At 42.1% G+C, this 14,742-nt stretch overlaps 1 long non-coding RNA gene across 3 annotated transcripts in view; it reads left to right on the top strand.

Annotated features, from left to right (window-relative positions):
• The window catches only part of LOC130356028 (uncharacterized), a 33,338-nt gene extending 19,586 nt beyond the window's left edge, over positions 1–13,752 (top strand). For 2 of the 3 annotated variants that reach the window (XR_008888745.1, XR_008888746.1), the window contains exons 2-3: positions 12,344–12,419; positions 12,499–13,752. This is a non-coding gene — a long non-coding RNA (uncharacterized LOC130356028). Of the gene's footprint in view, positions 1–12,343; positions 12,420–12,495 lie in introns of all 3 variants that reach the window. The other variant, XR_008888744.1, reaches the window with a different exon arrangement.
• The last annotated feature ends 990 nt before the right edge of the window (positions 13,753–14,742 follow it).

Genomic DNA, 14,742 nt, shown 5'->3' with positions numbered 1-14,742 from the left:
GGCATTGATCTGTTTTTGCTAGGACGTTTGAGAACGTCCTCGGTCCTTAATTACTCTAGACCGAGGACGTTCTCAAACGTCCTATGTCCCCGACAGGTTAAATCACCCCCCTTTTCCCAAACTCCATATAAAATATATATAAACATAATAAAAATAAACATATGTGGTATCGCCCCGTGCATAAATGTCCGAACTATAAAAATATATTGTTAATTAAACCGCACGATCAATGGCGTGCGTGCAAAAAAATTCCAAAGTCCAAAATAGCATCTTTTTGGTCACTTTTTACACCATAAAAAAATTGAATAAAAAGCTATCAAAAAGTCAGATCAAAACAAAAATGGTACCGCTAATAATAACTTATAACCGAAAATTTCAGATCACGGCGCAAAATATGAGCCCTCACACAGCCCAGTATGCAAAAAAATTAAGTTATAGGGGTCAGAAGAGGACAATTTAAAATGTATGAATTTTCCTACAAGTAGTTATGGTTTTTTCCAGAAGTACGACAAAATCAAACCTATATAAGTAGGGTATTAATTTAAACGTAAGGACCTACTGAATAATGATAAAGTGTAATTTTTATCTAAAAATGTACTGCGTAGAAACGGAAGCCCCCCAAATGAAAAAAATTGCGTTTTTTCTTAAATGTTGTCGTACAATCATTTTTTTTTCCGTTTTGCTGTAGATATTTGGGTAAATGACTGATGTCATTACAAAGTAGAATTTGTGGCGCAAAAAAAAAAATGCACTGTGCATCCCTGGCTACCTAAGTCCCTGGCATACCTCACTGTTTACCAACCAGGGTGCATCCTGGTGTTGTAAAACTAGAGACTATCTGGGCATGCTGGGAGCTGTAGTTTTGCAACAGCTGGATGCACCCTGTACAAAACACACTTTTTTCCCTTTCAGTCCGGTCCTCTTCGTGCAGTTCAACAGTGCAGGTACAGTACATAAACAATGCAAAACATACTGTACTGTTTTCCTGTACCCTGCATTGGAGATTTACAGATTGTTTTTTTTTATTTTTCCCAGTTATTCAACAGTGCTACAGCACACAGGGGTAGTGTTCATAACCAGAGATTATGCCTCCAAAACAGGAAAAAAAATTGTAATTAAAACCAAGAAGGAAAAAAAAACCAAGAAGGCGGCATGTTGCTACATGCAAACCTTAACCCTTAATTTCATTAAAAAAAAAAAAAAAAAAGGAAATCATCCAAAAATATGTGAGGGGTATGAAGATAAGCCAGTTAGTTCAAGAGTATGGTTTCTCACAATCAACAGTATCTACAATTGTGTAGAGCTGAGACGTGATTAACAGCATTAAAGTGACGGACCTGTCAACCACAGTGCACAAGGGCAGAGATCTTATAGTTGAGATTGAGAGGCTGTTGTATTTATGGATTAAGGAAAAGCAAATGAGAGGGGACACTGTTCCTGGACACTTTATCTGGGAATGTGCAAAATGCATTTTTGAACAGCTGAAAGCAACGGCAGAAGCAAGCAGTGATCCCGCTGCTGGAAATCGTTATGAAACATTTTGAGCCAGCAAAGGTTGGTTTGAACCCTTTAAGTAAAGGTGTGAGGAGAAGAAGAGTGTCATACGACATGGAGAGGCAGCTAGTGCAAACCACGAAGCAGCTGATGAAGGCTACCTTACACAACAAGCTTTCAATTGTGAAGAAACAGGTCTATTCTGGAAGAAAATGCCAGCATTCCTGGACATAAGCCTATGAAAGATCGACTAACCCTTTTGGTGGGTGCAAATGCATCAGGAGATTTTAAGTTGAAACCAATGTTGGTTTATCATTCAGACACACCTAGAGTCTTCAAACAGAAGAAAGTCATGAAGGCAAATCTAGGAGTGTTTTGGCACTGCAACAAGGAGGTCTCGGTGACCAGACATGCTTTTAATGAATATGCAATAGAAGTTTTTTGTCCTTCAGTTAAGGTATACCTGGAGAGAAACAGACTGCCTCTAAAAGCAATGCTGCCGTTAGATAATGCTCCCGGTCATGACCCAGCACTGGCAGAATCATTAGAGGCTCAGTTTAGTTTTATCACTGTTAAATGTCTTCCTCCAAACACCACTCCTCTTCTTCAACCCATGGACCAACAGGTCATCTCAAATTTTCAGAAGCTATACACCAAGAAGATGTTTGCAAAATGCTGATCATTTCCAACAACGCAGAGCTGGTTGGTAATGTAACTGTGCGGGAAAACCTTGGTAATAGCGACCACAATATAGTTACTTTTGACTTGAAATGTAGAAAACAAAGACAGACGGGGAAGGCAAAAACATATAACTTTAAAAAGGCAAATTTCCCTGGGCTGAGATCTGCACTACAGGACATAGACTGGGGGGAGGTGTTCTCAAATACTGATACAGAAGGTAAATGGGACATCTTTAAATCAACTCTAAATAACTATACAGCTAAATATATACCAAAGGGGAACAAATATAAACGATTAAAACGAAATCCTACATGGCTGACAAATGATGTTAAAAGAGCAATAAACAACAAAAAAATAACCTTCGAAAAATACAAATCTGATGGGTCAGTGATAACATTTAAACAGTACAAAGAGCTTAATAAAATCTGTAAAAATGTAATAAAAACGGCAAAAATTCTAAATGAGAGACAGGTGGCCAAAGAAAGCAAAACTAATCCTAAATATGTGTATTCGTAGTGTTTTTTACTTTTTATTTTGTGTTAGTGTAGTGTTTTTAGGGTACAGTCACACGGGCAGGGGCATGCTGGGAGTTGTAGTTTTGCAACAACTGGAGAGACACTGGTTGGGAAACATTGTCTGTTTCCTAACTCAGTGTTTCCCAACTCGTGTGCCTCTAGCTATTGCAAAACTATAACTCCCAGCATGCACTGATAGACCATGCATGCTGGGAGTTGTAGTTTTGCAACAGCTGGAGAGTTCCAACTACAACTCCCAGCATGCCCTTTGGTAGTCTGATCATGCTGGGAGTTGTAGTTTTGCAACAGCGTGAGGCACACGAGTTGGGAAACACTGAGTTAGGAAACAGACAATGTTTCCCAACCAGTGTCTCTCCAGCTGTTGCAAAGCTACAACTCCCAGCATGATCAGACTACCCAAAGGCATGCTGGGAGTTGTAGTTTTCAAACTGTTAGCAGCAACAGTGAAGATCACCGGATCTTCACTGTTGCTACTAACAACGCCGCCGACGTCCACTTACCCACCAACGATCCGCAGCCGCTCCTGGTCCTCCGCTCCTCCGGTCCCCGCCGCCGCTGCTCCTCCAGAGATCCAGGTACCGCGGTCCCTCCGGTCCCCGCCACCATCTTCTTTCTTCCCCTGGTCTCCCTGCACGCCTAGGGGCGGGGAGACCAGGGGGAAGTTAACCCTGACCCCGGCCTGAGGGCTGCGATAGGCCATTCACAAGAGAACAGTCTATCACAGGTGATAGGAGCGGGGTGGCAGGGTGCCACCTTGCTCCTATCAGTTAGGATGATCGGGGTTGTCTATGACATCCCCGATCATCGCCATTTTCCGGGCTGGTCGGGTCACAATAGACTCGATTAGCCCGGAATAGCCGCAAATCACAAGTGCGATTTCAGCTGCGATTTGTGGTGATCGCCGACATGGGGGGGGTCTCAGGACCCCCCTCGGCGATGTCAGAGAATGCCTGCTGAATGATTACAGCAGGCATTCCCCTCAGATCACTGCCAGGCGCCGCAGCATTGATCTGTTTTTGCTAGGACGTTTGAGAACGTCCTCGGTCCTTAATTACTCTAGACCGAGGACGTTCTCAAACGTCCTATGTCCCCGACAGGTTAAATCACCCCCCTTTTCCCAAACTCCATATAAAATATATATAAACATAATAAAAATAAACATATGTGGTATCGCCCCGTGCATAAATGTCCGAACTATAAAAATATATTGTTAATTAAACCGCACGATCAATGGCGTGCGTGCAAAAAAATTCCAAAGTCCAAAATAGCATCTTTTTGGTCACTTTTTACACCATAAAAAAATTGAATAAAAAGCTATCAAAAAGTCAGATCAAAACAAAAATGGTACCGCTAATAATAACTTATAACCGAAAATTTCAGATCACGGCGCAAAATATGAGCCCTCACACAGCCCAGTATGCAAAAAAATTAAGTTATAGGGGTCAGAAGAGGACAATTTAAAATGTATGAATTTTCCTACAAGTAGTTATGGTTTTTTCCAGAAGTACGACAAAATCAAACCTATATAAGTAGGGTATTAATTTAAACGTAAGGACCTACTGAATAATGATAAAGTGTAATTTTTATCTAAAAATGTACTGCGTAGAAACGGAAGCCCCCCAAATGAAAAAAATTGCGTTTTTTCTTAAATGTTGTCGTACAATCATTTTTTTTTCCGTTTTGCTGTAGATATTTGGGTAAATGACTGATGTCATTACAAAGTAGAATTTGTGGCGCAAAAAAAAAAATGCACTGTGCATCCCTGGCTACCTAAGTCCCTGGCATACCTCACTGTTTACCAACCAGGGTGCATCCTGGTGTTGTAAAACTAGAGACTATCTGGGCATGCTGGGAGCTGTAGTTTTGCAACAGCTGGATGCACCCTGTACAAAACACACTTTTTTCCCTTTCAGTCCGGTCCTCTTCGTGCAGTTCAACAGTGCAGGTACAGTACATAAACAATGCAAAACATACTGTACTGTTTTCCTGTACCCTGCATTGGAGATTTACAGATTGTTTTTTTTTATTTTTCCCAGTTATTCAACAGTGCTACAGCACACAGGGGTAGTGTTCATAACCAGAGATTATGCCTCCAAAACAGGAAAAAAAATTGTAATTAAAACCAAGAAGGAAAAAAAAACCAAGAAGGCGGCATGTTGCTACATGCAAACCTTAACCCTTAATTTCATTAAAAAAAAAAAAAAAAAAGGAAATCATCCAAAAATATGTGAGGGGTATGAAGATAAGCCAGTTAGTTCAAGAGTATGGTTTCTCACAATCAACAGTATCTACAATTGTGTAGAGCTGAGACGTGATTAACAGCATTAAAGTGACGGACCTGTCAACCACAGTGCACAAGGGCAGAGATCTTATAGTTGAGATTGAGAGGCTGTTGTATTTATGGATTAAGGAAAAGCAAATGAGAGGGGACACTGTTCCTGGACACTTTATCTGGGAATGTGCAAAATGCATTTTTGAACAGCTGAAAGCAACGGCAGAAGCAAGCAGTGATCCCGCTGCTGGAAATCGTTATGAAACATTTTGAGCCAGCAAAGGTTGGTTTGAACCCTTTAAGTAAAGGTGTGAGGAGAAGAAGAGTGTCATACGACATGGAGAGGCAGCTAGTGCAAACCACGAAGCAGCTGATGAAGGCTACCTTACACAACAAGCTTTCAATTGTGAAGAAACAGGTCTATTCTGGAAGAAAATGCCAGCATTCCTGGACATAAGCCTATGAAAGATCGACTAACCCTTTTGGTGGGTGCAAATGCATCAGGAGATTTTAAGTTGAAACCAATGTTGGTTTATCATTCAGACACACCTAGAGTCTTCAAACAGAAGAAAGTCATGAAGGCAAATCTAGGAGTGTTTTGGCACTGCAACAAGGAGGTCTCGGTGACCAGACATGCTTTTAATGAATATGCAATAGAAGTTTTTTGTCCTTCAGTTAAGGTATACCTGGAGAGAAACAGACTGCCTCTAAAAGCAATGCTGCCGTTAGATAATGCTCCCGGTCATGACCCAGCACTGGCAGAATCATTAGAGGCTCAGTTTAGTTTTATCACTGTTAAATGTCTTCCTCCAAACACCACTCCTCTTCTTCAACCCATGGACCAACAGGTCATCTCAAATTTTCAGAAGCTATACACCAAGAAGATGTTTGCAAAATGCTGATCATTTCCAACAACGCAGAGCTGGTTGGTAATGTAACTGTGCGGGAAAACCTTGGTAATAGCGACCACAATATAGTTACTTTTGACTTGAAATGTAGAAAACAAAGACAGACGGGGAAGGCAAAAACATATAACTTTAAAAAGGCAAATTTCCCTGGGCTGAGATCTGCACTACAGGACATAGACTGGGGGGAGGTGTTCTCAAATACTGATACAGAAGGTAAATGGGACATCTTTAAATCAACTCTAAATAACTATACAGCTAAATATATACCAAAGGGGAACAAATATAAACGATTAAAACGAAATCCTACATGGCTGACAAATGATGTTAAAAGAGCAATAAACAACAAAAAAATAACCTTCGAAAAATACAAATCTGATGGGTCAGTGATAACATTTAAACAGTACAAAGAGCTTAATAAAATCTGTAAAAATGTAATAAAAACGGCAAAAATTCTAAATGAGAGACAGGTGGCCAAAGAAAGCAAAACTAATCCTAAATATGTGTATTCGTAGTGTTTTTTACTTTTTATTTTGTGTTAGTGTAGTGTTTTTAGGGTACAGTCACACGGGCAGGGGCATGCTGGGAGTTGTAGTTTTGCAACAACTGGAGAGACACTGGTTGGGAAACATTGTCTGTTTCCTAACTCAGTGTTTCCCAACTCGTGTGCCTCTAGCTATTGCAAAACTATAACTCCCAGCATGCACTGATAGACCATGCATGCTGGGAGTTGTAGTTTTGCAACAGCTGGAGAGTTCCAACTACAACTCCCAGCATGCCCTTTGGTAGTCTGATCATGCTGGGAGTTGTAGTTTTGCAACAGCGTGAGGCACACGAGTTGGGAAACACTGAGTTAGGAAACAGACAATGTTTCCCAACCAGTGTCTCTCCAGCTGTTGCAAAGCTACAACTCCCAGCATGATCAGACTACCCAAAGGCATGCTGGGAGTTGTAGTTTTCAAACTGTTAGCAGCAACAGTGAAGATCACCGGATCTTCACTGTTGCTACTAACAACGCCGCCGACGTCCACTTACCCACCAACGATCCGCAGCCGCTCCTGGTCCTCCGCTCCTCCGGTCCCCGCCGCCGCTGCTCCTCCAGAGATCCAGGTACCGCGGTCCCTCCGGTCCCCGCCACCATCTTCTTTCTTCCCCTGGTCTCCCTGCACGCCTAGGGGCGGGGAGACCAGGGGGAAGTTAACCCTGACCCCGGCCTGAGGGCTGCGATAGGCCATTCACAAGAGAACAGTCTATCACAGGTGATAGGAGCGGGGTGGCAGGGTGCCACCTTGCTCCTATCAGTTAGGATGATCGGGGTTGTCTATGACATCCCCGATCATCGCCATTTTCCGGGCTGGTCGGGTCACAATAGACTCGATTAGCCCGGAATAGCCGCAAATCACAAGTGCGATTTCAGCTGCGATTTGTGGTGATCGCCGACATGGGGGGGGTCTCAGGACCCCCCTCGGCGATGTCAGAGAATGCCTGCTGAATGATTACAGCAGGCATTCCCCTCAGATCACTGCCAGGCGCCGCAGCATTGATCTGTTTTTGCTAGGACGTTTGAGAACGTCCTCGGTCCTTAATTACTCTAGACCGAGGACGTTCTCAAACGTCCTATGTCCCCGACAGGTTAAATCACCCCCCTTTTCCCAAACTCCATATAAAATATATATAAACATAATAAAAATAAACATATGTGGTATCGCCCCGTGCATAAATGTCCGAACTATAAAAATATATTGTTAATTAAACCGCACGATCAATGGCGTGCGTGCAAAAAAATTCCAAAGTCCAAAATAGCATCTTTTTGGTCACTTTTTACACCATAAAAAAATTGAATAAAAAGCTATCAAAAAGTCAGATCAAAACAAAAATGGTACCGCTAATAATAACTTATAACCGAAAATTTCAGATCACGGCGCAAAATATGAGCCCTCACACAGCCCAGTATGCAAAAAAATTAAGTTATAGGGGTCAGAAGAGGACAATTTAAAATGTATGAATTTTCCTACAAGTAGTTATGGTTTTTTCCAGAAGTACGACAAAATCAAACCTATATAAGTAGGGTATTAATTTAAACGTAAGGACCTACTGAATAATGATAAAGTGTAATTTTTATCTAAAAATGTACTGCGTAGAAACGGAAGCCCCCCAAATGAAAAAAATTGCGTTTTTTCTTAAATGTTGTCGTACAATCATTTTTTTTTCCGTTTTGCTGTAGATATTTGGGTAAATGACTGATGTCATTACAAAGTAGAATTTGTGGCGCAAAAAAAAAAATGCACTGTGCATCCCTGGCTACCTAAGTCCCTGGCATACCTCACTGTTTACCAACCAGGGTGCATCCTGGTGTTGTAAAACTAGAGACTATCTGGGCATGCTGGGAGCTGTAGTTTTGCAACAGCTGGATGCACCCTGTACAAAACACACTTTTTTCCCTTTCAGTCCGGTCCTCTTCGTGCAGTTCAACAGTGCAGGTACAGTACATAAACAATGCAAAACATACTGTACTGTTTTCCTGTACCCTGCATTGGAGATTTACAGATTGTTTTTTTTTATTTTTCCCAGTTATTCAACAGTGCTACAGCACACAGGGGTAGTGTTCATAACCAGAGATTATGCCTCCAAAACAGGAAAAAAAATTGTAATTAAAACCAAGAAGGAAAAAAAAACCAAGAAGGCGGCATGTTGCTACATGCAAACCTTAACCCTTAATTTCATTAAAAAAAAAAAAAAAAAAGGAAATCATCCAAAAATATGTGAGGGGTATGAAGATAAGCCAGTTAGTTCAAGAGTATGGTTTCTCACAATCAACAGTATCTACAATTGTGTAGAGCTGAGACGTGATTAACAGCATTAAAGTGACGGACCTGTCAACCACAGTGCACAAGGGCAGAGATCTTATAGTTGAGATTGAGAGGCTGTTGTATTTATGGATTAAGGAAAAGCAAATGAGAGGGGACACTGTTCCTGGACACTTTATCTGGGAATGTGCAAAATGCATTTTTGAACAGCTGAAAGCAACGGCAGGAGCAAGCAGTGATCCCGCTGCTGGAAATCGTTATGAAACATTTTGAGCCAGCAAAGGTTGGTTTGAACCCTTTAAGTAAAGGTGTGAGGAGAAGAAGAGTGTCATACGACATGGAGAGGCAGCTAGTGCAAACCACGAAGCAGCTGATGAAGGCTACCTTACACAACAAGCTTTCAATTGTGAAGAAACAGGTCTATTCTGGAAGAAAATGCCAGCATTCCTGGACATAAGCCTATGAAAGATCGACTAACCCTTTTGGTGGGTGCAAATGCATCAGGAGATTTTAAGTTGAAACCAATGTTGGTTTATCATTCAGACACACCTAGAGTCTTCAAACAGAAGAAAGTCATGAAGGCAAATCTAGGAGTGTTTTGGCACTGCAACAAGGAGGTCTCGGTGACCAGACATGCTTTTAATGAATATGCAATAGAAGTTTTTTGTCCTTCAGTTAAGGTATACCTGGAGAGAAACAGACTGCCTCTAAAAGCAATGCTGCCGTTAGATAATGCTCCCGGTCATGACCCAGCACTGGCAGAATCATTAGAGGCTCAGTTTAGTTTTATCACTGTTAAATGTCTTCCTCCAAACACCACTCCTCTTCTTCAACCCATGGACCAACAGGTCATCTCAAATTTTCAGAAGCTATACACCAAGAAGATGTTTGCAAAATGCTGATCATTTCCAACAACGCAGAGCTGGTTGGTAATGTAACTGTGCGGGAAAACCTTGGTAATAGCGACCACAATATAGTTACTTTTGACTTGAAATGTAGAAAACAAAGACAGACGGGGAAGGCAAAAACATATAACTTTAAAAAGGCAAATTTCCCTGGGCTGAGATCTGCACTACAGGACATAGACTGGGGGGAGGTGTTCTCAACTACTGATACAGAAGGTAAATGGGACATCTTTAAATCAACTCTAAATAACTATACAGCTAAATATATACCAAAGGGGAACAAATATAAACGATTAAAACGAAATACTACATGGCTGACAAATGATGTTAAAAGAGCAATAAACAACAAAAAAATAACCTTCGAAAAATACAAATCTGATGGGTCAGTGATAACATTTAAACAGTACAAAGAGCTTAATAAAATCTGTAAAAATGTAATAAAAACGGCAAAAATTCTAAATGAGAGACAGGTGGCCAAAGAAAGCAAAACTAATCCTAAATATTTTTTTAGATATATAAATGCAAAAAAAACAAGGACAGAGCATGTAGGACCCCTTAACAATGATAATGGGGAGGTTGTCACGGGCGATCAAGAGAAGGCGGAGCTACTGAATGGGTTCTTTAGTTCTGTATATACTAGGGAAGAAGGAGGAGCTGACATTGGCCAGGTCAGTGCTGGTAACACATCATGTAATGTACTGAACTGGCTTAATGTAGAGATGGTACAAGGTAAGTTAAGTAATATAAATGTAAGCAAATTTCCAGGGCCGGATGGACTACACCCAAGAGTTCTTAGAGAGGTAAGTTCAGTAATATCTGTACCCCTTGTTCATGATATTTAGAGATTCACTGGTGTCTGGTATTGTGCCAAGGGATTGGTACAGGGCGAATGTGGTGCCAATCTTCAAAAAGGGCTCTAGGTCTTCCCCAGGAAACTATAGACCGGTAAGTTTAACGTGCATTGTGGGTAAATTGTTTGAAGGACTTATACGGGATTACATACAGGAATACATAGGGGATAATAGTATTATAAGTGATAGCCAGCATGGGTTTACTAAGGATAGAAGTTGTCAAACCAATCTAATTTGCTTTTATGAAGAGGTGAGTAGAAGCCTTGACAGAGGAATGGCTGTGATATAGTGTTTCTGGATTTTGCTAAAGCATTTGATACTGTCCCTCATAGACGTCTGACAGATAAGTTAAGGTCTTTGAGTTTGGAAATTTTAGTTTGTAACTGGATTGAACACTGGCTCATGGATCGTACCCAGAGAGTGGTGGTCAATGATTCGTACTCTGATTGGTCCCCGGTTATTAGTGGTGTACCCCAAGGTTCAGTACTAGGCCCGCTGTTTAATTTATTTATCAATGATATAGAGGATGGTATTAACAGCTCTGTTTCTATCTTTGCAGATGACACCAAGCTTTGTAGCACGGTACAGTCTATAGAGGATGCGTATAGGTTACAAGATGACTTGGATAGACTAAGTGTCTGGGCATCCACTTGGCAAATGAGGTTCAATGTGGATAAATGTAAAGTTATGCATCTAGGTACTAATAACATGCATGCATCGTATGTCTTACGGGGGATCAAACTGGCAGAGTCACTGGTAGAGAAGGATCTGGGTGTACTTGTAGATCACAGACTACAGAATAGCATGCGATGTCAGGCTGCTGCTTCCAAAGCCAGCAGGATATTGTCATGTATAAAAAGAGGCATGGACTCAAGGGACAGGGACATAATACTCCCCCTTTATAAAGCATTGGTACGGCCTCACCTTGAATATGCTGTTCAGTTTTGGGCACCAGTCCATAAAAGGGACACTGTGGAGCTGGAAGGGGTGCAGAGACGCGCGACTAAACTAATATGGGGCATGGAACATCTTAGCTATGAGGAGCGATTAAAGGAGTTACAATTGTTTAGTCTTGAGAAGAGACGTTTAAGGGGGGATATGATAAACGTATATAAGTATATTAATGGCCCATACAAAAAATATGGAGAAAAACTGTTCCAGGTTAAACCCCCTCCCCCCCCCAAAGGACGAGGGGGCACTCCCTCCGTCTGGAGAAGAAAAAGTTTAGTCTCAAGGGGCGACATGCCGCAGCGATGTCCCGCCTCTGCCGGTTATAGGCTGAGCGCATTGACATGTAAGGAGCCGTCCGGCTCCTTACATGTCAGTGCGCTCAGCCTATAACCGGCAGAGGAGGGACATCGCTGCAGCCGGTCATACGCTGACGGCTCTGTGACAGCATGAGGATTGCAGCAGAGGACCGTGAAGCCAATACCGTAGCATCGTACTATTTTGGTTGAAATTATTTTATCTACCAGGACAAGTGGATTTTCTTGAGGGACAAGTAGATTGTGTTCCGCTTTAGTCCCTGGGACAGGTAGTTATATATATTTTTTTTATTTCCACACCCCTGGATGATGTGGAGAAAATGATCCAAGATCACGAGATGGAACTGACAACAGAAGAGCTACATGAGCTTGAGAAGTCAACAGAACATGACAGTGGAGAGGAGGAACATTGTGAAGATGACCATATTGTCACAGTTCAACAGATAAAGAATCTGTTTTCTTCCTGGGAAGTTGTGAAGAGTGTTGTCCAAAAACACCCAGACATTGCTCTTACTGAGCTTAAAACATGTGATTATGAAGATAAAGTGCTGAGCTACTTTAAAAACCTGCAGAAAAAAAACGGCAGAGACTTCCTTTATGTTTTCTCACTTTGGATTTTTTTTCCAGCAGCACCAGAAGGACAGGAACCAACCCTGATGATGCTTCCATCCTTCCAGATGTAACTATCTAGCTTCTATAAAAAGTAAGTGAACATGGTTTAGTTGCTGCTTATTTTTCTTCTTCGTTCATGTTTTCTTACTTTGGATTTTTTGTTTCAGCAGCACCAGAAGGACAGGAACAGACTCGAACCATGCTTCCATCTTTCCAGAAGTTTACCAGTTTCCGGTTGCATCCTTCTACAAAGGACAGGAACCAACCCTGATGATGCTTCCATCCTTTGAGACATTATTATCCAGCTTCTATGAAAAGAAAGTGAACATGGTTTTGTTGCTGCTTATTTTTCTTCTTCCTTCATGTTTTCTTACTTTGGATTTTTTGTTTCAGCAGCACCAGAAGGACCGGAACAGACTCGAACAATGCTTCCCATCCTTCCAGAAGTTTATTTTTACTTACTTTGGGTTAAAATTTTATTGACTCAGGAACCAATTACCAGTTTTCCATAGAGCTATATACTCAACATATGATGGTCTCGGGGCTCCGGAACCAATTACCAGTTTTCAATAGACAAATGTACTCAACGTATGATGTTTTCAACATACAATGGTCCTCCCAGAATCAATTACCATCATATGTTGAGGGACCACTCTACCAGGTTTCCATAGAGTTACGGTTTAAACATACAATGGTTGTCCTGGAACCAATTAATATTGCCTCATTGCCCAATTTGTCTAATTGCCCAATTGCATTGCACAATTAACTTTTCTTTGTTTTCAGTTTGACCCCACAAATAATAATATTCTGGTTTCGCAATACATCATATGGTAAAATGAAAGGAGAAAAAACATTTTTTACAAAATTTGCCCTCTTGCGGTTCTGCTAAAGGAAAAAATGTTTATGGGTCTTAGCAGGAGCGTAGCTAGAAACCACAGAGCCCTGATGCAAAAAGTTGCCCTAGGCCCCCCAACTAACCCTAAAGCTCCTGCGCTCACTTCATACCCGAGCCCGATGTATGGCGCTGTGCACAAAGTTACATGCTGCAGTGCCGTATATTTACAGCATGCCGTGTTCTTAAGTTATAAACTGCCGTACCGGCTGCGGCGGACTAGACAGGATAGTGATTTGGACAAAGCGGCTTGTCAGTTGTCTTCTCAAGTGCAGGGCAGAGTATATTAGACTATGTAGCCCATGTCTTTTGGGTGGGGGTCCCAGCAGTCGGACCCCCTCCAAAATAAAATGGACTGCATAGTCTGAAAATCACCTTGGTTCAAGTGGCTCTCCAGCGGTTGCAAAGTTACAACTCCCATCATGCCTGGAGAGCTTCAGACATTATGGGAGTTGTCATTTTGTAACAGCTAGAGAGCCGCAGATTGGGGTACAGTTTCACTAATAACCCTGCTAATCTTACAAGTGATTAAATAGTGATTTGACTCACAAGAGATGTCTTCTATGTTGTCTTTCCTTTTCTTTTCTTCTTCATCTGTCCCAGAAGCCAGGTCTTCTTCCAGCTCCATCTTCCTCTGCCGAGTCTGATCTCCGGAAATTATTGGATCCTCACTTTGTCAGCAAATCTACATCCTCTGTATGACAATAATAATCATTATAACCCTGCCACACACTGCACCCCCTAAATATAACTGCCACATAAAGCACCCCCTAAATATAACACTGCCACACAATGTTCCCCCTAAATATACCTCGCCAGACATTATGACCCTGAAAATGACCCTCTAAGTCCCTCCTTTAGACCCCTAAGGGTTCGTCCACACTGAAGACATTTAGTTAGCAGAATGTCCACTTGCAGCAGGTGCCGCTGAATGTCCACTGCAATGATTCCACAGTATGCACAGAACAGCAGAATCCCATTGAAAACAATAGGACTCTACTGCAAGTGGATTTCCGCAGCTGAATTCTGCCAGCAGAATGTCCGCAGTGTGGACAAGAGCTTATTCCCCCCAGACCCCTTAGTCCTCCCCCAGACCCTTTCTTTTTCAGACCCCTAAGTCCCCCAGACCCTCATTCCTTCTTCTCTAGACCTCTTTGCCCCCCCCCAGGTTCCCAAGTCTCCCCAAGACTACTTTGTTGCTCCTCCACACTTTCCTGCCCCTCCCCCTGTAAATCACAAAACTCCCCTGCCACCCCCAGTGATCCTTTATACTCCTCTGCCAACCCTCACCCCTGTCATCCTCTTCTTCTTTTCCAGCCCCCCCTGTCCTCCTCCATGCTCCTTTTCCAATCCCCCTTCCTCCTCCATGCTCCTTTTTCCAACCCCCCCCCTCTGTCCTCCTCCATACTCCTTTTCCAATCCCCCCGTCCTCCTCCATGCTCCTTTTTCCAACAACCCCCCATCCTCCTCCATGCTCCTTAACTCAACCCCCCTCTGTCCTCCTCCATGCTCCTTTTCTAAC

This window comes from Hyla sarda, chromosome 2 (genome assembly GCF_029499605.1).
Source record: "Hyla sarda isolate aHylSar1 chromosome 2, aHylSar1.hap1, whole genome shotgun sequence".
In the NCBI taxonomy this organism is placed as follows: Eukaryota; Metazoa; Chordata; class Amphibia; order Anura; family Hylidae; genus Hyla; species Hyla sarda.
Note: the sequence above shows the minus strand (reverse complement) of the source record. Positions and strands in the feature narration are given on the sequence as shown.